Genomic DNA, 27,946 nt, shown 5'->3' on the forward strand with positions numbered 1-27,946 from the left:
CACACACCACAGAGAGAGAACTGCACAATAAATATTAGAAAATGAAAGTTCAGTATAGGGAGATTCAAGAGACCACATATATTAAATCAGAGGATCATCCCACAAAGTACATATATCCTTAATATTTTGGGCTTCTACAAACTGTAACCAAGCATGAATATTTTTAGTTAAAATTGTTTTGAGTGCAACATACTAAACATGGTATTCTTTAGCTCTTAAAGTTATGTGAACACAGTCAATAAGATAATGCTTACAATAAAATCTCTGAAAGAAATGGACTTTGAATCCCAGGTTTGAGAGATATGAACAGTGTCAAGGTAGATTTTGTTCCACTTACTTTTATTTTTTAACAAAGAGGAAAATCGTAATTCGACAAGAATTATCATGAATGAAAATGGGCATAAGTTTTAAGTCAGAATCCCAGAATTTAGGTCCTGATGTTTAAAATTTTGTGGATCACTTATAAAAATACTTTACTTGTATGAAGCTGACAACATTATTTGATGAATTTAGCTTCCCAGATTCTGAGTTAATTAAAACATGTGAAAATGTACTTTTTTCTACCTGTATAAATTCACTTTTTGGAAATTGAAATAACCAAGAAATGAAGAGGCTTTCCGAACATTGGTAGGCTGGCAGTAGAGAAGGCAGTATAGTTGAGAGCTAAGGTTCAATGAACAAGTTGAAAATATCATGTAATAAAAATTACCAAAATTCATTATGGAGTTGCCATGTTGGGTACGGATAAAATATTATAATGTAACTTCCTTACCCCCAAAGGATAAATAAATGCTTTGAAAAATGTCTCCAACGCAAAGTTAAATTGCACCATTATTAATATAATTTTGTAGACTAGGAAAACTGTATTTGAGGCAGAACCAAAAACAAAAATAAAACATTTTACCCTCTTTTCATCAAGTCCAACATAGACATATTTCTGTGTTTTGTGTTTATGTTTTATTTTTTTCTTGGTACTGAACTAGGTCACTGTTTTTAAATTCAGCACTATATGTGGATGACTTTTGACCTGTGTTTAGGGACTACATGGTATGTATATGTGTGTGTATATATATATATATATTTTTTACTCTAGAATCACACTGAGAATTGCAAGATATTCACACAAAAGAGGCAGATGGGAACTTGGAGAAGGGAATCTCACATCTCATCTCAGCCTCACTCTGGCAAAAAGGATCACCAGTGGAACGTGAGAAAGAAATATATGTACATTCTATTGTCTCTTTCTCCCACTTTTTCTCTCTTTGCATTTCTCCAATTCTTATTCCTTTATTATTGACTGGGTAGAATAGAGTTTGAAAAGATAAATTTGTGTTCAGCGTAATTCAACATCATTAAGATTAATTTGACTGGGCCTGGAAAGTAATGGGAAACATATTCATTCAGAAATTAGAAAGTCAAGTTGAGGACAAATCATGAAGCATGCTGAATGTCAAGATCAAACTCATTACTCCAGAGAATGGGGCTGACTTTTGCCCATATGAGGGACCAAGAGAAGCTGTGTTTCAGGCAGATTAAACCTAGGAACTACTCAGGGAGTGCAGATCAAAGAAAATGCCAGGCTGAACCAAGTAAGGTAACTTAGCATTGAGGAGAAGAAAAGAGATCATGGATACATTATTACCTGTACTTATTACAAGGGCTTCAAATCCCATTGCAGTCTTTTCTGTCATCATAAAAAAAAAATATTAAACCAAAGAACAACTGTAGGAGTTTTCAAAATTGAAAATTTAGAAACGTGCTTAAGTTACCAGGTGAAATACACACGAAATATAAAATATTGTATTGTAATTTCCTTATCCCCAATGGATAAATAAATGCTTTGAAAAATGTCTCCAATACAAAGTCAAATTGCACTATTATTAATATTATCTCATGGACTATGAAAACAGTATATTTCAGGGAGAACAAAAAGTAAAATAAAGAAATGACAAGACTTCATATTGTCATGGAAATGGCCTAGATTCACCATAGAGAGGTGTCTCTTTTTAAAAAAGTAACAATAGAATTTTTTCCCTTAACTTTGTTGGAATCACTAATAGGTGCTTTCAATTACCAGGAAACCAAGATTCATTGGGCCACATCTGGCATATTTTTTTTTTCCTTTTACTTGTAATTTCTCAAACACAGTGCAATGGAGTATGCATTGACTTTGTTTTCATATGCAAGGCCTGCATTATAACTATTTAACTGTTTTCCAGGGACTCAACTAGATTAAAAGAGATCTAGGATGGCTCTATTGTCAACAAATGCCAGAAGGTTCTTTTGAAATGATCTAACCTCAGCTAATATTTGAGAGGTTTGTTAACGGAATTTCTATTGTAAACACTCTCAAAGATTCCAGTAGGACCCCTTTCTCCCTGCTGTGCCAACCCTTAGTGGTCCTTGGAAATAGAAAACACAACATAGAATAAAAACATCAAGTGCAGTAACTGATATGACTATGTTGGAACTTTCCAATTTAATGAATTTCTATCTAACACTGTGCTAGGCACCTTATAAATATCCGGACAATAACTCTGAGATAAATATTATTTCCATTTAATAAAAAATGTCTCCGTGCTAATCAGAGGGTTAAAGTTGTACTGCCAGCTGGTTTTAGCACCAGAGTTCAAATCCAGCACTGTATGATTTCCAAAATTAATTTAATTGAAATATACCATGTTGCCCACCCCAAACCAAGCCCCCAACTAGACAAGGTTAAGGAGTCATATTGAAATATTATAGCACTACATCCAGGCAAAGCTCTAGCTCTTAGATGGCTGAAACATAAAGTTGCCTAGTCTGTTATCAATATTCTATTCTTCAATGATTGTTAAGAAGAGATCATATAACTGGAAATATGCAATAGGCATTCTTTATTTTCTATTTGTAGGAAATCACCTACATTAAGGCTATAGATTATGTGTTACCTTACTATTTATTGTTTCAGTCTTTGGCAGAATTACTACAGTCCATGCTTTATGAAGCTTGCTATCAATACCACCTTGAAGATGACTTTAAATTATACAGAAAGCCACTTTGAAGAGGATGCTGACCAGTTATTCTCTATCTTTGTGAAAGTCTATAAAAGGAGGAAAGATGTTAGACTTTGGTAATTTTTGGAGACAGTATCAGAGTGCAGTCAAAAGAAGAGAGTTTTCAGAGTCAGGTAGGTCTCCATCCAAATTGCAGCTCCCAGGAATTACTAATTAACGCCCTAGACAGAGATTCTACACATATAAAACAGGTGAATAATAATGTCTGCCTCACATGGTTGTTATATAGCTTTAAAATGAGACATATGAATGACCTATCTCCTCTATGTTGCAGAGAGAAAAGTTGCAGGCTTGGGAGTCAGAGAGATTAATTCTAACAGCATGTTTACCAATTACTAATTGTAGTCTTAACCTAGTAGGGCATTTTAGAATTTCTGAGACCAGGTTTTCTAATCTTTATGAAAAATAACACCTGCTTTAGAGGAAGAATAGAGATGACAGCCTTAGCTTAGTCCTGGCACTTGGTAAACAACCAATGAATGTTACTTCCGTCCCATTACATAGGAGACATTTGAAAAATACTAGTTTATTTTCTTTAGTAACAAAGAAAAATATTTTGCAACAAGGTGACTAGAAACTTGGCTTACTAATGGAGAGGTGCAGAATGAAGACACTTTGACATTTTACTACATAAAAGATTCAGCCAGGTTTTGATTGGTTCAGATATAGACACCTATAGTAATTCCATCCAATTGGTGGATCATAACATCCTCCTGTAGAAACCTGGACTACTGTCTCAGCAGATACATGAAAAATAAGAAAACATGAAGAAAAAAGAAACAGTATATAATGTTCTTCAACTGCTTTATTTAGGCTTTATGTGGGAATCTTATAGTTATTCTCCTTCTTAAAAGTCTTCTCCTGTTTTCATTATTTCTGCATGTATTGACTGATTGATTGTTTTTTGGGAGATAGCAGTTTTGTTAACATCACAGCTTCTGTTTTTCTCTTCCCCATCCAAGCACCCAGGTCTAGGGTCCTTGGTCAGTTCAAAGGTTAAAGCTGGAAGCCACTGGAGCTGTCAGCTCCCAAGTCAGTGAATATGCGGGTAATTTACAGATTGTTCACCCAGCTTCTCATCATTAATCACAAGTCGGTATCCATCTCCTAGGCCCTCAGCCTTTGCTATCTTCTTAGACACAAGGAGTAGGTGTCCAAGAAGCTGCTGTCTTCTTCTTCAGCCTGGTTAATCTGAAGAATGGGCTTCTTAGGAATGACCAGAAAGTGCACAGGAGCCTAAGGAGCCACATCAGGGAACACAAGATACTGCTAGTCCCTATATAGAAGAATGTAGGCTGGGAGATGATGGTCCAGGATCCCGCAGAAGATGGTTGGGGCTACACCCCCAGGAATTGCCCGCTGGGCCTTGGTCATTTCATTCCCACCAGTCACACATACAGCTCCTCAGATGTGTGTGCACTGTGCAGCCCCACGGCCGCCATGGCTCTGCACAGGGCACAACCCGGCTGCCAGCACCATGGCCACCATCTTCCCAGAGCTGTGATAACCTCCTTCTCTTGTTTTTAGAATAAAGTTAGAAATCCTTTACATGGAATATAGGGACCCCTGATAGATCTGGGCCCTGCCTAATTCTCAAGCCACTCTCCTTAACTGCTGCACTTAGTCATACCTGGTTCTTTACAGATTTTTGAATGCACTAAGCTCATGCCTATGGTGGTCCCGCTCCCTGGAATGCTTACTCAATCTGCACAACTCTTAACGCCTCCTTTTTTCTACTTAAATGGAACTTTTACTAGACCCCTCCAACTCAGGTCTTTCTATAGTTCCTGTGTTTCTGCTGACCATAAATCACTTATCTAGGCCGGGCGCGGTGGCTCAAGCCTGTAATCCCAGCACTTTGGGAGGCCGAGACGGGCGGATCACGAGGTCAGGAGATCGAGACCATCCTGGCTAACACGGTGAAACCCCGTCTCTACTAAAAAATACAAAAAACTAGCCGGGCGAGGTGGGGGGCGCCTGTCGTCCCAGCTACTCGGGAGGCTGAGGCAGGAGAATGGCGTGAACCCGGGAGGCGGAGCTTGCAGTGAGCTGAGATCCGGCCACCGCACTCCAGCCTGGGTGACAGAGCAAGACTCCGTCTCCAAAAAAAAAAAAAAAAAAAAAAAAAAAATTCACTTATCTATATTAAAATTTTAATATGCATTTATGTAATTATTTGTTTCACATCTGTCTCAGATCGTGTGGAATTACAGAGCTAATGAGAACAATGTGTCTACCCTGCTCCCTGACAGATTCGCAGGGCCTATCAATAAGCTCACTGCTCAATGTCTACATACTGAATGAAGTCACTAACGCTACAGCCACACAATAGTACAAGAGAAGTTATTTCTTCAGCTTTTTTATGTAGAAAATATTTTTATTTTATAAAAGGAAAATTTTTTTATAGCAGCAGAGCATGTAATTTCCAGCCTAATTACTCAGCTGTTATTCCAATACAGTTGGATAAACATATTAGGTAATCAATTTCTCCTTTTTAATGGGGGCTGAATGTATGAGTTAACAATGCCCAAGTCACAGAATGACCCCAGGATATAGTACAGAGCCGGGTTTCTTAACCTTGACACTTGACATCTTTGGCCAGGTGATTCTTTCTTGTACAGGCTATCTTCTGCGTTGTAGGATGCTTAGCAGCATACCTGGCAGCTACCCACTGGTTACAAATAGCACCTATCCTCCCGTCTTGACAACTAAAAATGTCTCCAGACACTACCAAATATCTCCTGAGGGACAAAATTGCCCCTGGTTGAAAACCACTGAGTTAGAACAACTGTATTAATACAAAAGTCCTTGTTCTCAGTGAGTTGCCAACCAAGGTGGGTGACATTAATATAGGTACACACATAAAGTTAGGTCCTAGGAAGGAGATACAAAGAAAATGCTATTAAGATTAAAAAAGAATCTCTCCTTCTTCAAGGATTTAGCATTTCATCATGTATTGTCTAATACAGTTTGTATCATGACCATGATACAAGTCACTTCCTTACTTTATGAACTGCTTAAGAAAAGCAACAATACATTGTGCAATATCCACAACAGAGCCACAGTGAACATTTATAACAATCAGTATTCTGACTCACTACACTGGAGGAAATCCTGAACCCCACACCAGTCTTTTGACAGCTAAACATGGAGCATTTAGAAACTTTTTAAATCCCAGTGATATGGTAAGGATTTGTGTCCCCACCTAAATCTCATTGTGAATTATAATCCCCATTATCCACATGTGTCGAGGGAGAAACCAGGTGAAGGTAGCTGAATCATGGAGGTGGTTTTCCCACACTGTTCTCCAGATACTGAGAGTTTTCACGAGATCTAATGGTTTTATAAGGGGCTCTTCCCCCTTTTCTTGGGACTTCTCCTTCCTGCTGCCTTGTGAAGAAGGTTCCTTGCTTCCCCTTAGCCTTCCTGCATGATTGTAAGTTTCCTGAGGCCTCCCCAGCCATGCTAAACTGTGACTTAATTACATTTCTTTCCTTTATAAATTACCTAATCTCAGGAAGTTCTTTATAGCAGCATGAAAATTGACTAATACATCCAATTTTCAGTATTATGTAATATTGTGTTCATATTTCATTGGGCAAACATATTATAGAAGATGGAAATATGGACAAAATTATATTTTTTTCAGTATTTCCAGTTCACTGAAAGATGAAATAGAATTGTTTCAGGGGTGGGAGGAGCAAAAGGAAAACCCTAAGGATTCCAGAAACATTTTTAAACTGAACAGTAAAATATTTTTTTACTGCTAAAAATAAGGGAATAAAAATTAATCATTAATTTATGCTCAAACTGACCTTCTGTTTAGAAGTTCTCAAACAGAATAGATTTCTCTTGCAATCTCCTACTTACTCTTTACCATCCTGTTCCAGTCTCACCTTTCCTGTGACGTTTTCCATTTACTTCATGCTTCAAATAACACAGGTCTTATCACAATAAATAGTCATCATCTGTTCATACGACATAAAATATGTAAAAGTGTTTATAAGAAGATCTGGCATATAATGCGTGGTAGTTTTTCCTTCTAAATATGTAGATTAAGATGAATAATCTGTTCATCTGGTTTTCACTCTGTTTTGACTATTACTTCCTTTGAAACAAGGCTGTGCTTAACAGTATACTGCACAATACTTAGAATTTGGTAGAAACTCCAAAATATCTGTTAGCAAGTGAAGGAACTGGTGAATAAACAATCATATATACCGCCGGGCACGGTGGCTCACGACCATAATCCCAGCACTTTGGGAGGCCAAGGTGGGCGGATCACGAGGTCAGGAGATAAGACCATCCTGGCTAACATGATGAAACCCCGTCTCTACTAAAAATACAAAAAATTAGCCGGGCGTGGTGGTGGGCGCCTATAGTCCCAGCTACTTGGGAGGCTGAGGCAGAAGAATGGCGTGAACCTGGGAGGTGGAGCTCACAGTGAGGCGAGATCGCACCACTGCACTCCAGCCTGGTCGACAGAGGGAGACTCCATCTCAAAAACAGGCCGGGCGCGGTGGCTCAAGCCTTTAATCCCAGCACTTTGGGAGGCCGAGACGGGCGGATCACGAGGTCAGGAGATCGAGACCATCCTGGCCAACACAGTGAAACCCCGTCTCTACTAAAAAATACAAAAAACTAGCTGGGCGAGGTGGCGGGCGCCTGTAGTCCCAGCTACTCCGGAGGCTGAGGCAGGAGAATGGCGTAAACCCGGGAGGCGGAGCTTGCAGTGAGCTGAGATCCGGCCACTGCACTCCAGCCCGGGCGACAGAGCGAGACTCTGTCTCAAAAAAAAAAAAAAAAAAAAAAAAAAAAAACAAAACCATATATACATGATTTCAGTTAAGCACATGAAAGTTTGAAAGTTTGGATTTGACTCAGTCTTAAGGTAGAAAATGATTTGTCTTAAATCATACCAATAAAAATCTCTCCATGTTTATATAACTTCTATCAGAAACTACAATCGTTTATAACAGATACAACGCCAATTCCAGAGAAGAACTCCTAAATGAACATTGGAGTATTATACACTACATATATAATGTTGTGCATTAAACATTGTAATAATTACATAGCTGTGTGCAGTTCTCTCCAATCAGATAATAAGCCCATCTGTAAAAACTCAATTGACTTTACCTGTAAACTCAGATCCAGCTAATTAAATGGTGCAGATGTATCAAATCTTATAAAGTTACCATTTTATTACATGAGAGGGCTGTCATAGGTTGATTAAAATCTACAAATAAATATTTACAATACTTCATTTGGAGAAGATAATTGTTTTACTTGGATGAGGTGAAAAGGCTCAGAATGATTAAAATATTTGATATAACTATGACATATTCATAAATCCACCAGTAGCACCTAACTGCAACTGGAGGCCAGGAAAAAGTACACTGTAAAGGCTCACGTAATTGTGAGAGAGAAAACCTCCTGCTCCTGAATACATACCCTGCATCGGACTAGCCATATTTCTTCATTTATGACATCCTCTGGTATTTTATAAAAGGAACTTAGTCTCCTTGATCAAGTACTATATTGGGAATAAAAAATAATTTCTACAAAACTCCAGTATTGTAGTTTATTATGTATAACCGATAAATTGACACTAATAATACCATTTTAGCTGCTTGATGAAAAATGACTATGCACTTTAGTACTGATTTGTGTTGCCATTATTTACCATTAATTCTCACTTATACATGCTAATAGGAAAAGCAATGGTGTGGGGAATATGAAATAGTAGATCATCTAAAATCATTTTTAATTGGTTCTGGAGAGCATGTCCTCCTTATTTTTCCCTCAGCAAGTTTACACTATTAATTGTTCAGTTTTGATTACAATTAAAACTTATTCCAGTCACCCAAGAGCATTCTAGGTGCCAGAGGTAAGTAAAGAGAATTCTCATTTTGCTATAGCTTAATCCTAAAGATATTAAATGCTTCAGGAAATAAGAAGAAAAGAATATTTGCTGAGTGCTTCATATGCCAAGCACTGGTTAAGTGCTTTTAAATATGCTGTCATTTCATCCCTATTATCCTGCAAGGTAGGTGTTACTGTCTGCATGTTGTAGTTGCAAAAATTGAGGCTCAAAATGGAAAGCTTACTCAAGGTCACAGAAACTACCAAGACATTCCTCAAACTGTTAAGTGGACTGTGATATACATCTTAAATAGATAGAAATATTGTATCCTTTTTTTTTTTTTGTCAAGTATCCTATACACAAGGCTAGAAGAAATTGTTAGAAATCAAATGATTTTGGTGCAGTTGACTTTCCCTCACCCAAACTAAGTAAAATGTCACATAGGGGTACACGGATGTTCCCAATCCACTGATGCTGCTGCATAGGTTTATAAAACCAAACAATACGTGTAGAATTCATATATTTTATTACATAAAAGACAGTAACTGCAGTTATTTTAAAAACTTCTAAATGAAATATGATGTATTCTGCAGAGTATTATTTTGGAAATTCATTCAGTACCCCAGTATTTAAATTTATAGGCATTAAAGCATGATACCAAATACAGGATTAAAAAGATGATAGCAATTTATAGCAGTTAATCGAAGCTAAATTACGTGTTGCAGGATCATATAATTGGAATTGGACACTATTTATTTTTGCATTGAGAAAGGACACAGACTGCTCACTGGAAAGGTCCTTAATAAATCTAAGTTTTATTCTCATCAGTCCCCTTTAGCCCAAGTTACTCATCTTGTTGCTGAAAATATACTCTCAGCTGTCAAAATTTTAGTATCAATCAACAATCTCTCTGCAGCCTGGATTTTGCTTTGCAAAAGCTTGGCTGGAAAACAGATAAATCTGTGTTTCTGTGTATGTTTATGTTTACAATACCTACTAGAGCTGAAAACTAGACAGCGATAGTGAATTAGGGCTATGTATGCAGTAATTTTCAGTTAAGTGAGCAAAACAGCATGGAATCAACACAACAAATATTAGTCCCTTAAGTTGGTATAATACAATCAACAGAATTTAGCTTTTAATTCCAACACTGTTACAAACTATATTGTCCTTAAGCACGTAACCCACCTAAACTAAAGTTCATTTTGTTCAGGTCTGAAATAAGAAGGTAGACTATTAATTTCTATTCTGAAAAGTACAGTGATTCTGGATATGAAAACAGTATCTTAACATCATTGCTACTTAAGTATGGTCTGTGGGTCACTAGCATCAGGATCACCTAGGTCTTGGTTAGAAATGCAAAATCTCAGGTACCATACAGGCTTCCTAGGGCAGAATCTGCATTTGTAACAAGATTCCTAAGTGATCTGTAACCATTTTAACTTTGAGAAGTACTGGTCTAGTTATCAAGTCGTAGTAATAAACACCATACCATCTAATCTGCATAAATCTTATTGTGTTGACAGTCCTGGAATTTCTAGTAAAAATGTGCTAGTCTTTAACAGTATCTAAATGTCTCTTATAAAAATTTATTCTGCTTAGTTAAGAAGCTAGATATTGCGAAAAAGTCCAAAGCCAAAGACAGCATCTATTCCCTTATCCCTGACTTTTTAAGCTGTAAAGCACTTTGCCTGCAATAAGTTCCTGACCAGAGCTGAAAAAACAAAGCAACTGTGTCACAGGTGTTTGAACAAGAGCAACTCCATCTTGAAAAGGGGCTGGGTAAAATAAGGCTGAGATCTACTCGACTGCATTCCCAGGTTAGGCTTTCTTAGTCACAGGATGAGATAGGAGGTTGGCACAAGATACAGGTCATAAATACTTTGCTGATAAAACAGATTGCAGTGAAGAAGCTGGCTGAAATCCACCAAAACCAAGATAGTGAAGACAGTGACCTTTGGTTGTCCTCACTGCTCATCATATGCTAATTATAATGCATTAACATGCTAAAAGACACTCCCACCAGCACCATGACAGTTTACAGATGCCATGGCAACATCAGGAAGTTACCCTATATAGTCTAAAAAGGGGAGGGACCCTCAGTTCCAGGAATTGACCATCCCTTTACTGGAAAACTCATGAATAATCCACCCCTTGTTTAAAATATAATCAAGAAATAACCATAAAAATGGGCAACCAGCTACCCATGCCACTGCTCTGCTTATGGAGTAGCCATTCTTTTATTCCTTTACTTTCTTAATAAAATTGCTTTCACTTTATGGACTCTTCTTGAACTCTTTCTTACGTGAGATCCAAGAACTCTCTCTTACAATCTGGATTGGGACCCCTTTCCAGTAACAACTGTTCTCCCCACCAATAGCTAGAAATGACATGAGCAACAGGAAATGGAAACACTGATACCTGTATTGGATTTTCTTTGGTACAGGATTAGCAGTTGGGAAACACCGAGCCAATCAAGGTAAAAAGCACCCTGGCAACAACTGAGGGGAGGTCTAGAAGGCAGGAAGGAAGTGGCTTCCAGATGTTAATTGTTATATACTAAACAGGGATAAACCCTGCCCCTGCTGCAATTTGAATTAGAACACAATTGAGCATTGGTGGCAATTTCCTGAATGTATTTTAAAAACCTTTGGGTTGTCTGACAAGAATGCAACTCTTTCTCTTAGGAGGTCCCGGTTTTTCTTTGTACTAAAAACTGGAGCAGGAGATTTTTCTCATTGTGGAATTTCTGGTTAGGATACAGAGACCCAATCCAGTGGGTCATGTTAGTCCAGAGCTGGGATGGCCAGTATCAACTGAATATATACTAATGTAGAAAGAAGAAACTGCAAAGATAAAAGAAAATACCTTCAGGGGTTGGAGGAGGGTGCAGGAGGGGTTTGGGGAAGAAGAGAGAATGCTAATTGCCCACAGGGTCCCTGAAATAGGTCCCAGAAATACAGAAAGGTAACCTTTGCTCCTGACCTGAACAAAGCTGTAATTCATAGCTGTAAGTTATATGAGATTCCTTGTATCCTTCCAATAAACTAAATTCTTGTTTGGACTAAATTAAGAGAGTTTCTGTTTCTGACAACTGAGATTTCTTGGCCAAGACATTGATCAAACATGTGCAATGACAGCATATTTATGTTCCATATTTTTATACAGACCAAAAGTTCCTTGAGATCAACACTGTAATTTTAGCTCATTGATTGACTCGCTAGGTGATCTTGAACAAAAACTAATTCTTTACATTTCTGTATTCCTGTCCTTAAACACGAACAAAATTCTATCACAATGCTTTGACATAGGTCAGAAGTTAGGAGAAATGCTGAAGCTACTTGAGAAATAGGCATACTGCGCATAATTCAAGGATGTTACTAAGCAGATGCTAGCTTTGGGGCATTCACAGCAGTTCTGGCAACTTTAAATAGCTAATACAGCTTCTGAGGCTGCCCGGCTACTGACACAGCAGGGCTTATCCACTGGGAGGCTATGACTCACTTATTCTCCCAACTCCTGGATGTAATCTGACACAATGTATCCCCAAGACACTTCCTGCTGCTAATGCTTCTATTTCTGTCTTGGAGCCTTTTAATTTGTATTTTCCTCAAATGGTTTACGCCTGCTTGTCAAGTGGGATTCTCACCTCACTTGGAACTCCTGGCTCTTTGATAAGGAAGAGAGTAGGTGGCAGGGAGAGCTGACATGCCACAGAAACCCGTGTAAGCAATCAACAGCTTCCTTACAGCCAAGTGTGATTTTTTTTTTTCTGCAATACCAGCTGAAAGCACTACAGCACAACTGTCTCCTGCTAATATCAGATTCTCATACACAAAGTCCCTATTAGTACTTCACTACAACTAGTTGCTCTGACATCACTCTGGTGGCTGCATTTCTTGAAGCCTATTTATGTAACTGCTTGCACTTAAGGTTCAAATTATTCAGGTTTGGGTTTTTTTTTTTTTTTTTTTTTTTTTGGGATGGAGTCTCGCTCTTGCCACCCAGGCTGGAGTGCAGTGGCGCCATCTCGGCTCACTGCAACCTCTGCCTCCCGGGTTCAAGCGATTCTCCTGCCTCAGCCTCTTGAGTAGGTGGGATTACAGGTGCCTGCCACCACGCCCAGCTAATTTTTCTACTTTTAGTAGAGACGGGGTTTCACCATGTTGACCAGGCTGGTATCAAACTCCTGACCTCAGGTGATCCACCTGCTTCAACCTCCCAAAGTTATGGGATTACAGGCATGAGCCATCGTGCCCAGCCCAAAATATTCAGTTTTTAGTCAACTGTAGCAATATGAGAAGTGATTATGAATTCTGACCCTGGAGTCAAGATAGAATTGAAGGGGAATCCCAACTCTGCCACAGATTTACACTGAGATACTGGGAAGCTTATGTAACCACTCTGAAATTCAGGTTTTTTAATCAACAAGATGAAGAGATGTTATAAGATGTTGGAACCCACCTTAGGTTACATTGTAAGAAAATGTGTTTATAACGATTAGGATTAATCTTTATATGTCTAGTATATCATATTGAAAGGTGACAACACGCTAGCAGCCCTCACTCTTGGTGCCTCCACGGCCTCAGCATCCACTCTGGCCGCACTTGAGTAGACCTTCGGCCCGCCATTGCACTGTAGGAGCCCCTCTCTGGGCTGGCCAAGGCCAGAGCTGGCTCCCTCTGCTTGCAGAGAGGTGTGGAGGGAGAGGCGTGGGTGGGAACCAGGTCTGCACTCTGCGCTCACAGGCCCAGTGAGGGGCTTAGCACCCGGGCCAGCAGCTGCGGAGGTTGCGCTGGGTCCCCCAGCATTGCCGGCCAGCATGCACCGTGCTTGAATTCTCACAGGGCCTCAGCCACCTTCCCGCAGGGCAGGGCTCAGGACCTGCAGCCTGCTATGTCCCAGCCCCCGCCTCTGCCGTGGGCTCCTGCACGGCCTCAGCCTCCCCAAGGAGTGCTGCACCACCTGGTTCCATCAACTGCCCAGGGGCTGAGGAGTGCAGGTGCACAGCACGGGAATGGCAGGCAACTCCGCCAGCGGCCCTGCTGCAGGATCCACTAGGTGAAACCAGCTGGGCTCCTGGGTCTAGTGGGGACTTGGAGAACCTTTATGTCTAGCTAAGGGATTGTAAATACACCAATCAGCACCCTGTGTCTAGCTCAAGGTTTGTAAATAGACCAATTGGTACTCTATATCCAGCTAACCTAGTGGGGACTTGGAGAACTTTACTGTCTAGCACTCTTATCTAGCTACAGGATTGTAAACGCACCAATCAGCACTCTGTATATAGCTCAAGGTTTGTAAATGCACCAATCGGTGCTCAGTGTCTAGCTAATCTAGTGGGGACTTGGAGAACTTTTATGTCTAGCTAGAGGATTGTAAATGCACCAATCAGCACTCTCTGTCTAGTTCAGCACCTGTGTCTAGCATACCTTTAATGCACCAATCAGCACCCTGTCAAAACAGTCCAATCAGCTCTCTGTAAAATGGACCTATCAGCTCTCTGTAAAATACACCAATCAGCAGGATGTGGGTGGGGCCAGATAAGGGAATAAAAGCGGGCTGCCCAAGCCAATCAATGGCAATCGCAGTACTCTTCCACGCTGTGAAAGCTTTGTTCTTTCACTCTTTACAATAAATGTTGCCGCTGCTCACTTTTTGGGTCCATACCACCTTTAAGAGCTGTAACACTCACCAAGGAGATCAAGAGTCTCACTCCTGAAGTCAGTGAGACCACAAACCTACCAGAAGGAAGAAACTGCGAACACATTTGAACATCGGAAGGAACAAACTCCGGGTTACCATCTTTATGAACTGTAACACTCACCGCAAGGGTCTGCAGCTTCATTCTTGTAGTCAGCAAGACAAGAACCCACCAATTCCAGACACAATATGCGCTCTGAATATATAAGCTGTCATTATCATCATGAAGTGAGGACTCCTTTATGTTTTGTTTTGTTTTTGTATTTTTGAGACGGAGTCTCGCTCTGTTGCCCAGGCTGGAGTGCAGTGGCACGATTTCAGCTCACTGCAAGCTCTAACTCCCGGATTCACACCATTCTACTGCCTCAGCGTGGCAAGTAGCTGGGACTACAGATACCCACCACCACACCTGGCTAATTTTGTTTTTGTATTTTTAGTAGAGACGGGGTTTCACCGTACCAGGATGGTCTAGATCTCTTGAGCTCATGATCTGTCCACCTCAGCCTCCCAAAGTGCTGGAATTACAAGCGTGAGCCACCACACCAAGCTTGTTTGTTTTTATTATTTTAATTGATAAACATCATTGTATACACTTATAAGTAAAATGTGACATTTTGATGTATGTAAAAATCGGAAATGATTAAACTGAGCTAATTAACATGTCACCTCACCTCTATTTTGTGGTTAGACATTGGAAATTGACTCATGTTGAAATATACATTAATATTGATTATAGTCACCTTGCTACGCAATAGATCTCAAAACCTATTCCTCTTGTGTATACGTGAAACTTTGTACCTTTTGACGAACAACTCCGCATTCCCTCCCCCTTTCAACCCTCAACCTCAGTAACCATCATTTTACTACTACTATGAGTTCAGTTTTTTTAGAGTTCATAAACAGTAGTCCCCTCTTGTCTATGGTTTGCTTTCTGGAGTTTGTTACTGCAGTCAGCCACATTGCAAAAAATATTAAGTGGAAAATTCCAGAAATAAAGAATTCATAAGTTTTAAATTCTACACCATTCCGTGTAGCATGAAGAAATCACAGTCTTTCCTACTCCAGGGGGAATGTATCTACCTCAGATAAAGGGGAATAAGTGAGATAATACATATTTGCTTTCTGTTTTCAAAGCAGGAGAACTCCGTTCTCTGTTTCTTTCGAATACAACTAACTATCCACTTCTTTAGTGCGATTAAGGTCACCCTTGTCCCCTCTTTGAGGGAGAAAAAACACTGTGGAAAAGTATGTTCTCTCCTGCATGCTGAACATCAAGACTCTGGTTTTGTGTGAATCTGTGCCACATTTAACCAAACATTTCTGCGCCTAAGTTTCCTGCACTACAAAATGAGATTTGGTCTGGATGTTATCTGGGGTACATTTTACTTATGGTGTTCTATGAGTTTACTCTTTCTAGTTTGACTATTAGATGATTTCACATTGATGGCAGAAGTTGTATGATATAGTTCTCCAATTATACAATAAACAGAACTTGAGCTTCAGCAGTCAATATGGTTGAAGCAAACTCAATCTAGGAACGTTTACAAACACAGAATCACTAAAACAAGGAACATTGTACAGAACAAGTACATTGTACAGAAACTGAAGTATATATGTTGGGCCATTTTCATTGCAGACTATATCGTGTGTTGGGAGGCTGCATTAATCAGAATTATTTAGGCTGTGCTAGAGTAATCCAGGAATATAGCAAATGGCTTCAAACATTAAAGTTTTCTCTCTCGTACTCATGCATAATCTGGTACCGTTTGCCTGCTTTGCTCCCCATTTTCCTTTGTTACATTTGCCTTGCTTAAATTTTCGTTGGTTAGTGAGATATTTAGATAGTTCCTGATTAAATTCAATTTATAAGCATCAATTAAATATTGACTGAGAGCTATTCATTTCTCGCTATTTCATGAACAAAAACTTAATGAAGAGACATTACAAGGTATTTAGGCCCTCAGTGAATAACAGCTTTAGAAGTGCCTGGAAAAAAGAAAAAAGAACCACTCCTAGAATTCTACTCTATTCTTTTCTTTATTTAAGTACACTTATTATGTGTTTATCTTACACTAGTACAGAGCACTTTACAGCAATTGCTTGGCCCTTTTGTTCAGAATTATTAGCGTCAAGACAAATCTGTCCTTGTGTACCTTTTGATGCTCCTTTTATTTCACTGCCATCAACCACTTGGTGGAAGTTTTTATTTTCCTGTTGTTTTTCTCCCTGCGGAGTAAAGATGAGGTTAAGAAGATTATTCCGCAGCTGTGTCCAATCACCTGCTCTCCTAATCCTTGGTTTTTACACTCTTAAAGAACACTGCTGGGGATACCTTAGGTTCTGTCATTACCAACATGGTTAATCCTGTACTTCCCTAAGACTTGGCATCTACTTACTTTGAAGACAGCTGTGACTATGGCTCTCCTTTTAAAACTTCATTCTCCTAGCAAGGATCTAGTTAGATTACATCTTATCTCTAATCTTTTATTTCAAAGGTGGATAAAAAGGTAAAACAACCACAATGACTTCTCTAAGACACATTCAGTCCCTGACCTTTGAGACAAGTGCCTGTCTCACTTCAAAATACATTTTAATGGCAAGGGTGGATTGCTCTAAGTCTATGCCTTGTCCCTCACAGGCTCAGAGACATGTTAACATCATCCTGTTGTATGATATTTCATCCTGTTCATGTAAAGTTGACTGTTGTTTTCTCTTCAATTTCAGGGCACCAATCCTCAGGTTTAAGCTTCTCCAATTTCTCTAGCTTGTTTCAGGTTGTTTCAACATTCTCAATGTGATATATAGGTCCATCAGTACTCCAAGATCTTAGTCCACTTTGCATTGGTATGTCTCCACTGGGTAAGATTATCCGAGTCCATGTGTTTGCAAAATCATAGCTATGCTACTATTCTGCAGATAGTCCATCATTCCCTACAAGCTTAGATTTTTAATAAATTTTCTCTACAAGTTCAAACAAATGTATCATTTTTACATTTTCCTTAAAATTGTCATGGATAAAACATGAACTGACAGCAACTCATTGGCAACCTGGGTAATATCTGTTAGTATATCTTTGACTGTGATGCTCAAATCATGCAGTCTGATTCTGTGACCACTTTTAAAGAGGATACTCCAAAGGGAATTACACTGTGTTCTTCTGGGTGATTTATGAAGTTTACAGTCCTTCATATCACGTGCAATTAGAAGGGTTATTTTGTACTAAATGTTCCAAAGACTGTTTTGCAATTTTGACAAGCTACTATGTGTCTTAGTTTAAACATGAAAAGGTTAAAAATGCACCCTAACTTCTTTTTCTATATGTAAAAGGCAGTAGTGCAGGTTGACTTCAGAAGACCATTTGAAAAAAAAAAAATATGTCAACAAGCACTTTGTTAATACTAACTCTTGAGACTCTTAAAATGACAAACATAATTGCATTCATTTCTAGGTATAGTAAGATATGATGGTTCTTCACATACAGGTACATATAAAATATTGCAAACCAAACCAGTTGGGGTAAAACATTTACTGCAATAATGTAAATTTTAAAAGATTTCAGCTGGAAATAATTAAAGAATCAAATATTACAGTACTGGATACAAAGTTGTATCTTTCCTAAAAGCTTGTCATATTTAAACTCGCTTAGCTTGGAGAAGAGAATGCATTTATCTAAGGCATATAGTTTCAACTTCTTATTTTATAGATGGGGACGCTTGAGCCCAAGAAAGTTTATTGATTTATCTAACAAGACACAACTGATTAATATCAAAATGGAAAGACGACAAGAGCTGGTATTCTTGTTTTTCTTCCTATTAGTTCATATTGAGATATGAGTCATAGGGTTAGAAGAGCATTGTGGATAATGTAATTTGAATTTTTTTTATAGGCTAGGAAGCTGATGTTAGAAACTTCCAGTTTTGAAAACATAATGAACCCAGCTAATATAGACCAATGACCACCTAAAGGCACAGAAAAATAATGAATATAATATAAGTAAAACAATTTTTAAAAATCTATCAAATTTAAGGAAAGGAAATGGAATGCTGAAGGTCTTATTAAGAAACAGAGGAACTGAAGACTCTGCAATAAGTTTTAGTGAATGTGGTGGTGGTTCAGGGGCAGGGTGGTTCTCACTACAGGACTGAGGGCTGGTGAGCCAGGGTATTGATGTCTAAGGAGGGACAGGAGACATAATCTTCCAAGCACAAGGAGACTAATCTAAAGTCCCTATATAAAACACAGATTCCCTAAATGCATGGAAAGAAGCTAGAAAAATGATGCAAATGGCCTCAACAAGAAATAAGGAATTCTGTTGTCTTTGGACTCAGTGTGACCCCTGTAAGAAATAAAAACCTCATGCCTGGGCCAAGCGTAAGTATATGATCTAATTTACTGTACTTATAAAATGCACGAAGTTATGTTATAAAAGGTAACTGATATGTTACCTTTTATATCCTAAAGACTCAAAAAAAGCACAAGCAGAACCACTCTTGGGGAATGCTGTCACAACAGAGTTCACAGCATTCCCAAAGAAAGGAAATATTTAAATAAGGTGGACTCAAAATATAAAATTACAAACTATATGTGGAAAAAAAAAACCTACCATGAAAAACTTCAGTTGGCACAGTAAAAAGAAACATACAGTATAAGTACTAAAAATAATAAAAGATTAATGAACATGAGGAGAAACTAAGAGTATGTAAAATAATGACAAATAAAAAGGAACTGAATTCGTGATAAAGAAATCGTGACTTAAAAAAAAAAAAAGATAAACCAAAAAGAGTTTCTAAAAATTAAAACCAGAAATTGAAATTTTTTAAAAAAATGAACATTTGTAATAGCCATGCAGTGCTTTTCATAAATATTACAGTTCTCCTTTGTTTCCAGGTGCATATTAAGATTGTATTTCCTGGCTGGGCATGGTGGTTCACGCTTGTAATCTCAACACTTTGAGGAGAAATTACGAGTATGTAAAATAATTACCAATAAAAAGGAACTGAATCCATGATAAAGCAAGAAAACATGACTTAAAAAAAAAAAAGATAAACCAAAAAGAGTTTCTAAAAATTAAAACCAGAAACTGAAATATATTTATAAAAAAAGAACATTTGGAGTAGCCATGCAGTGCTTTTCATAAATATTATAGTTCTCCTTTGTTTCCAGGTGCATATTAAGATTGTTATTTCCTGGCTGGGCATGGTGGCTCACGCTTGTAATCCCAGCACTTTGGGAGGCCTAGGTGGGCAGCTCACCTGAGGTCAGGAGTTCGAGACCAGCCTGGCCAACATGGTGAAACCCTGTCTCCACCAGAAATACAAAAATTAGCTGGATGTGATGGTGGGCACCTGTAATCCCAGTTACTTGGGAGGCTGAGGCAGGAGAATCACTTGAACCTAGGAGGCAGAGGTTGCAGTGAGCCGAGATTGTGCCACTGCACTCTAGCCCAGGCGAAAGAGCGAGACTCTCTCAAAAAAAAAAAAAAAAAAAAAAAGAAAGAAAGAAAAGAAAAGGTTGTATTTCCTTACAGTCTTTGGAGTCATCTATTGGCTTCTTTTGCTGGTGGAATATGAGGAAAAATGATATGTGTCAATTCTGGGAGGAAGCTTTCTGAGCCAGTTTATGATTCCACAGGTTCTCTTTATTTTGCCTTTGCATTCCCAGATGGTGCCTCCATCAACACAGAGGTCCCCTGTTAACTTTCATTGAGAAAGTTGCATGAACAAGAGAAATAAACTTTTCTTGTTTTAATCCATGACACTTGGGGCTGTTTGCTAATGCAGCATGAACAAGGCATCCTAATGATACAAAAGTTAAGTAGCAGAATAGACACTGATGAACAACATATTTAAAAACTGAAGGAATCCAGAGGGATTTTCTTATAATGCAAAATGAAGACAAAGAAAAAAGTGAAAGGGTAGCTAGGAGTTATGGATAGGAGAAAGAAACAGACCAAAATATGTTTAAGAATGCAGAAAAGAGACAACAAAAATAATCTTAGAAATACCAATATTCACATGAATAATAAATGAGAATTTTCCACAACTGGAAAAAAGAAGTGTGTCCTGAGGTTGAAAAACAGAATAGCATAAGAGAAGAACTAAACATAAATGCATACTTGGACATATCATTGTGAAACTGCAGAACTCCAAATGTAAGAAATATCTTAAAAGTGAACAGAGAAAAAAGATCACATACATAAGAATATCAATTTGACTAACAGCAGATTTCATTATCTGTAGTAATAAAGGACAGAAAACAATGGAACAATATATTTATGGTATTGAGGGGAAAATACTGTCAACTAAAAATTACAATCCTAGCTTAACATTATTCAAAAATAACAGCAAAAGAATAATACTTAATGATACACAAAAATTAGAGAACTTACCATTAACAGAAGCTACTAAAAATTTAATGGGTACCTTGAGCAAAAGAAACTTACACTCAAAGGAAGTGGGGTGCTGGAAGCAGTGATGAGAAATAAACTGGTCAATATATAAGAAAACCTATGTAAGTTAAGCCTTGACTGTATTAAATATAATAATAATTACTAAGAGGAAGAAAAAGTTGAGCTAAAATAATATGCATAGAAGAATAACTTGGAACTCTGAGTGATACAATTTGAATTAAAGAATTTTAGATCTTATTTGGGAATATTATTAAATTTGACTTTGCTAAGGTTAAAATTTGGCGGAGCACACTAAAAATGGAAACAGTGAAAAATCCGAAATAATAATAAGAAATAACGGAATTAAGAAAATCAGTTAATTTAGTAGAAGGTGGAGGAACATTTAGAAACAAAAAACCTGATACAAAAATACGGTGATGGAAAGAATGTTAATAATATTTCAGGAATCAAAATAAGTGCAAAAAAATTCAGCTCCCTTAGTAAAAAAGAAGGGGGAGAATTCACACTGAAAAAAAATCCAACTACACGCTGCTGAAAGGAGAAACACCTAAAATTACACATAAAGGCTGGAAACAAATTAGAAGGGAAATCTCAGGCACATGTAATTTAAATGAAGTAATATTTTGTCAACAAGCATTACCAGGAATAAAAAGAGGATCATGCCATAACGGCCCAAGGATTAATTCGTCAAATTAATAGAAACTCGGTGCCCATTCATGATAAGTAGCCTATGAGAGGGTCACACAATAAATTAGTTGTGGTGCAGAACTATAACCTCTGCTTCCCGATCATAATATTCTCTTCCTTTCCTTTACAGCACTTAGCACAATATGTATTTTTTCTACTTGTATGTTATTGGTCCCCCTATTAGATAGCAAACTCAAAATTCCAGGGGATTTACATATATTATTTGGCACCATATCACCTGGTCCTAATACATGTTCTGGCACCTACTTAGCCTCCCAAAAAATAGTTTTTGGGAGAACAAATGACACTCATGCTCCTGATATTCTAGCTATTCAACATAGCATAATCCTTTCCATTAACCATAAGGAAAAGCATAAACATCACTTGGATCAAATGGAGCAATTCATATACATACTTACATACTTTTTTCATAATTAAGATTAAAAATTTCTGCTTAACATTACAGCTTATAAAATACTTTGCAGAATAACACAATTATCCTTTATATTTCCAGATTATAATTTTCATTTCAATTTCTAAAAACAAAGGTTTTTTAAAAAAGAATCTCTAAAATGTGACTGAAAGGATAAAAAAATCATAAATAATAATAATGATGGACAATCGAATCACATTTTCAGGCAGTGCTTATTTTCATATTGGCAGCAGCTTAAATTGTATTCAGAAGCATATGCATGAAACATTCTAATATAAGGCCACAGGGATGTGTTCTCTTAGTTCTAACATCTCACTTATAGTATGTTAATACTCTTCTCTCAGCACAGGTAATGTTACCTCTGCTAGGGAAGGTTCTGTCAACTACCAAGAGAACACAGAAAGAATAAAACTCATGTTTCTCTGTCACCTATTTCCCTGTTACATCAAAAGTCCCTCAGGGGCTGATTAAATTCATTAAGTGCTAACAGAAATTCTAGCCATTCTTTTCTTTCTGGCTAAGATGCCAGAAAGAGAAAAGCCAACCCTGGAACAGTTGAGCTGCCAAAAATCTAATGTGATAGCCTAATATTTACAACCAAATAATACTAATTATAAAAGTATCAATTATGGAGGGTCTATTTCCTAACTGGCACCACAACAGGTTCATGACATTTATTTTTCCTAAGCTAACAAAAGGGCTAATCAGTACCCTTATTTCACATTTTGAGAAATAAGAGAGAGGTAGTCAGTGACATATTTAGAATACAAACTCATTCCTGTCTGACCCCATCATTCAGAATCTCAGTATGAAACTATGAATCCTGACATTTAAAAATTTGACTTGGGCCAGGCACCGCGGCTCATGCTTGTAATCCCAACACTTTGGGATGCTGAGGTGGGCAGATCATGACTTCAGGAGTTTCAGAGCAGCCTGGTCAACACAGTGAAACCCCATCTCTACTAAAAATAGAAAAAATAGCCGGGCGTGGTGGCAGGCACCTGTAATCCCAACTATTCAGGAGGCTGGGGCAGGAGAATCGCTTGAACCCAGGAGGCAGAGGTTGCTGTGAGCCGCGATCACGCCCCTGCACTCCAGCCTGGGAAAAAGAGCTAGACTCCATCTAAAAAAAAAAAATTTGACCTGGCCTTTGACCTTGGCAGTCAGGTCGGACAGGACTCTCAGGCGGGCAGTGTGCATGGATTTGAATGACAATCTGCTTATTTTGTTATATCGCTGATACAGTTTGGATATTTGTCAATCCCAAATGTCATCTTGAAATCTGACACCTAGATTGGAGGTGGGGCCTAGTGGGAGGTGTTTGGGCCATGGAGGAAGACTGTTCATGAATGACTCAGTGCCTTTCCATGGGTAATGAGTAAATTCCTGCTGTATTAGTTCGTGCAAGAGCTATTTGTTTAAAAGAGATTGGCCTCTCTCTTCTCTCTCTTGCTCCCTCTCTGACCTTGTGGCATGCCTGCTGCCCCTTTTCCCTCTGTCATAATTGGAAGTTTCCTTTTACCAGCAGTTGCTGGTGCCATGCTTCTTGTACAGCCGGAAGAACCATGAACCAAATAAACCTCTTTCCTTATAAATAGCCCAGCCTCAAGTATTCCTTTATAGCAATGCAAAAAAGACTGAGAATGTCACCATAGCTATGTTACCAGTGGAGGGTCTTGACTATGAATTGTCTAGGTTCTTGGCATTTTGAACAAAGAATTGGACAGAACACACAAAAAAAGCAACAAAAGAATGAAGCAATGAAAGCACAGATTTATTGAAATTAAAGTGTACTCCACATAGTGGGAGCAGTCTTGAGCAAGTAGCTGAAGAGCACTGGTTACAGAATTTTCTGGGGTTTACCCTCTAGAGGTTTCCCATTGGTTACTTGGTTACACGCTATGTAAATGAAGGAGTGACCCATGACCAGTCTGACTGGTTGCAGAGGGTGACCAATCAGAGACTGAAGCGAAGTTACAAAGTTACACCTTATGCAAATGTCTGATTGGTTGCAGGAGGGGGCCAATTAGAGGCTGAAGTGAAGTTACAAAGTGATTACACATGAAGACTTGGCCCTTGACCAGTGTGACTGGTTGCAGGAGGAGGGGATCAATAAGAAGGACTTTCCATTTTTCATGGGCAATGCAGTGCAAAGGGAATAGTCTCTAATCCTTTTGTTAACTGGTAGCAGGAGGTGAGGTTTTCCTTTGGATTCAGTTCTAGGATGTCAGTGCAAATTGCCCTTAGGTTTACCCTGCCTCCAGATCCTATTCTCCTGCCTCAGCTGAAGATGAAATTTTGTCTTCCTAAAACATATTTCCTTATCTATTACTTTATTGAGATGCATAAAATTCACCATTCACTGCACAATTCAGTGGTTTTTAGTGTATTCACAAGGTTCTGCAGCCATCACTACTCCTTAATTCCAAAACATTTTCATCATCTCCCAAAATAAATCCTGTGACCATTAGTAGTCAGTCACTCCCCACTTGCATCTCTCCTTAGTTTCTGGAAACTATTAATCTACTTTCTGTCTCCATAGTTTTGCCTAATCTAGGTATTTCCTATACATGTATATTAGTCCATTCTCATGCTGCTAAAATAGACATACCTGAGACTGATTTATAAAGGAAAGAGGTTTAATTGACTCACACTTCAGCATGACTGGGGAGGCCTCGGGAAACTTAAAAGCATGGTGGAAGGGGAAGCCAACACATCCTTCTTCACATGGCAGCAGGAAGAAAAATGAGAGTGAAGTGGGGGGAAAGACCCTTCTAAAACTATCAGATCTCATGAGAACTCAGTCACTATTATGAGAACAGCATGAGGGTCACTGCCTCCTTGATTCATTTACCTCCCACCGGGTCCCTGGCATGACAGGTGGAGATTATGGGAACCACATGATGAGATTTGGGTGGGGACACAGCCAAATCATATCAACATGGAATCACATAATATATGACCTTTGGTGTCATGCTTCTTTTATTTATAATATTTTCAAGGTTTATCCCAGTTGTTGCATATATCAGTAGTTCATTTTCCTAGTGTATTTTAATTGATAATGTACCTTAACAAAAGATGAAAATTATTTGTACCAATTCAGAAAAAGAAGAATGTAACTATCTTCTTCTATTTTCCCTATGTGTGCAGGTTAGACTATATTTTCTGGCATTAATAAAGTAACCTAACATGACCCAAGCCTATGAAGAATATCATAGTCTCCTTTTCACAGATGGGTAAAAAAAGAGGGTCAGAGAGGTTAGGTTATCTGTTCAAATATTAGATGCAGGGATTCAAGCACAGAGCTTTGAAAACAAAGCCAAAATTATTTCTACTTAGTTGATGGATATATAATAAGAAGAACTAAATGGCCCATTCAGCCACTGACACTTCCTTGTTCAGACATTTAGAAGCAAAGCTAAGCCTCCACATTGTATCATTCCCTGTATCTTTGGGTAGCTAAGGATATTGAACTCAAGCACCTACTGGGGCTAGATAGATAACAAATGGCATGGTGTGATAAACTGGAGAGGGCATTGGAAGGCTGCTACTGTTCAGCTAAGCCCTCTTTGTCCTCTGGAAATGCACTGTCCAGGATAGAAAGTTATTATGATTTCTTTTAAGAGAATTTAAAACATCATTTTGTGTAAAATCTCTGAATTTTTAAGTGCTGGCAACAAGTTAAACTTCATTTTTATTTTTTAAATTACTACGTTAAAAAGAGCTAATATGTAAACCAAATTAACTGTTTTGGGGATATTCTGTCCCACAGACTACAATTTTTACAATCTGTGGTAGAGGAAGAAAGGCCAAGGCGGCACCAGAGGGTGCCTGGGCCCTCTCTGAGTAGAGCCCAAGGGGCATCATCAAAATGGGAAGGAACCTACCTCCTGCCTTTCAGTCCACACTCTGGAAAGGTTCAACAAGTTATATTTTAAGAGAGGATTTAGAATAGGGAAGATGTCATTAAATCTTTCCTTCTTTCCATGGATAGTTATGGAAGACATCCTCTGTGCATGCACTGCTAGGTTCTTGGAATACCATGAAGAACAAGAAGATGCAATCCCTGGCTTCAGAAGTCCAAAGTAGGAAGGTATGATAATTAAGCTAGCAATTACAGGACAATGTGATTATCATATTGTTTACAATGATATTGGCACAAGAGGGAAACCTCACTCTCACAGGCATTTGAGTTCAATATCTTCAGCTACACAAAGATATATGAATGAATAGGATAAAAAGAAACCAGAGAAGTCTCCATAAAGGAAATAAATTTTCAAGTGCAATAAAAAGAGTTGATCAAAAATGGAAAAAAAAAAAACCAGAATATCCCAAGGAGAAAGAACAGAATAAGTAAAAGCAAAGGAAAATACAGCACATCTAAACAAGCTTGAGGACACTCAGAATGTCTTGGAATAATGTTGCTGCCTTGAGAAAGCTGGTTTCTGCTGGAGGAGAGGGACCTCGTGGAACAGCTTGCACTGACCTGAGAGCTGCGCTCAGACCTAGGAACATACCCAGTCAATACTGCAGAGTCTGTTCCAGATAAGAAGACTCAAGCAGCTGATCCCACAGACTCATAGGAAATAATAAACAGTTATTATTTTTAGCCACTGAGTTTTGGGATGGTTTGTTACAGAACAATAGCAAATTGTTTAAAAAATACCTTACTCAACCTTAGCTTATGAAAAAGATCTGAGGAATCAAGTGAAATAAATTTCTGACATACTCTCTTTATATATATATGTGTGTGCGTGTATATAATACATATATATATTTATGACATGTATTTTATATAAATACATATCTATATCATATATGTCATAAATATGTATTTTATATATGTGTGTATATATATATTTTTTATTTATTTATGACAAGGTCTTGCTCTGTCACCCAGGCTACAGTGCAGTGGTGCAATAAGAACTTGTTGCAGTTTGACCTCCCAGGGCCAAGCGATCCCCTCGCTTCAGCCTCCCCAGCAGTGGGACTACAGGCATGCACTACCATATCCAGATACATTTTTCTATTTTTCATAGAGACAGGGTCTCACTGTTGTCCAGGCTTACTATTTTTTTTTAATTGAGGGTGTTAAAAATCTGAGAATCAGAATTATACACTAATATTTTACCCAATGTTATCAAACCCTGTACTGAATATTTAATTTTTATCTTGCTTGGGAGAAAAGTTGGCCATCAAAAGATAATTATTATATCATTAAAATAAACACCATTTTATGTATACCAATGGAATGACACCTTCCTCCACCCCATGTTATGATTTTTTTCCCATAAACACCTTGTTAACAATAATTAACTTTAATGTCACTAGACTCTCTTTTAAGGGATACTGTTATGAGTGAATTAGATGCCCCTAAAAGATCTGTTGAAACCCTAATCTCCAAAATCTGTGAATGTGACTTTTTAAAAAGGGTCTTTACAGATAAAAATCAAGTTAAGATGTGATCATACTAGATTAGCATGGTCCCTAATTCAATGACTGGTATCTTCCTAAGAAGAAGAATATTTGGACACACATAGGGGAGACAACCACATGAATTGAAGATAGAGGCAGAGATTTGAGTGATATATCTAAACGCCAAGGAACACCAAAAATTGCCAGCAACCACCAAAAGCTAGAGGAAGGAAAGAAAGATTCCTCCTTAAGAGACTTCAAGAGAGCATGTTCCTGCCGACAGTTTCATTTCAAACTTATAGATTCCACAACTGTGAGAGAATACATTTCCATTGTTTTAAGCCACCGATTACTTTATTAGATCAGCGTCAGGAAAG

The 27,946-nt window shown here is 38.2% G+C and overlaps 1 protein-coding gene across 14 annotated transcripts in view; it reads right to left on the reverse strand.

Annotated features, from left to right (window-relative positions):
- Positions 1-27,946, reverse strand: part of CNTN4 (contactin 4) — a 976,967-nt gene that overhangs the window by 703,466 nt on the left and 245,555 nt on the right. For 6 of the 14 annotated variants that reach the window (XM_073009922.1, XM_038002505.2, XM_007985024.3 and 3 more), the window contains one exon: positions 16,779-16,851. The exons of the other annotated variants lie outside the window; for them this stretch is intronic. The gene's annotated coding sequence lies outside the window, so the exon portion shown is untranslated. The remainder of the gene's footprint in view (positions 1-16,778; positions 16,852-27,946) is intronic. 14 annotated transcript variants of the gene reach the window in all.

The sequence above is a fragment of the Chlorocebus sabaeus genome, chromosome 22 (genome assembly GCF_047675955.1).
Source record: "Chlorocebus sabaeus isolate Y175 chromosome 22, mChlSab1.0.hap1, whole genome shotgun sequence".
In the NCBI taxonomy this organism is placed as follows: Eukaryota; Metazoa; Chordata; class Mammalia; order Primates; family Cercopithecidae; genus Chlorocebus; species Chlorocebus sabaeus.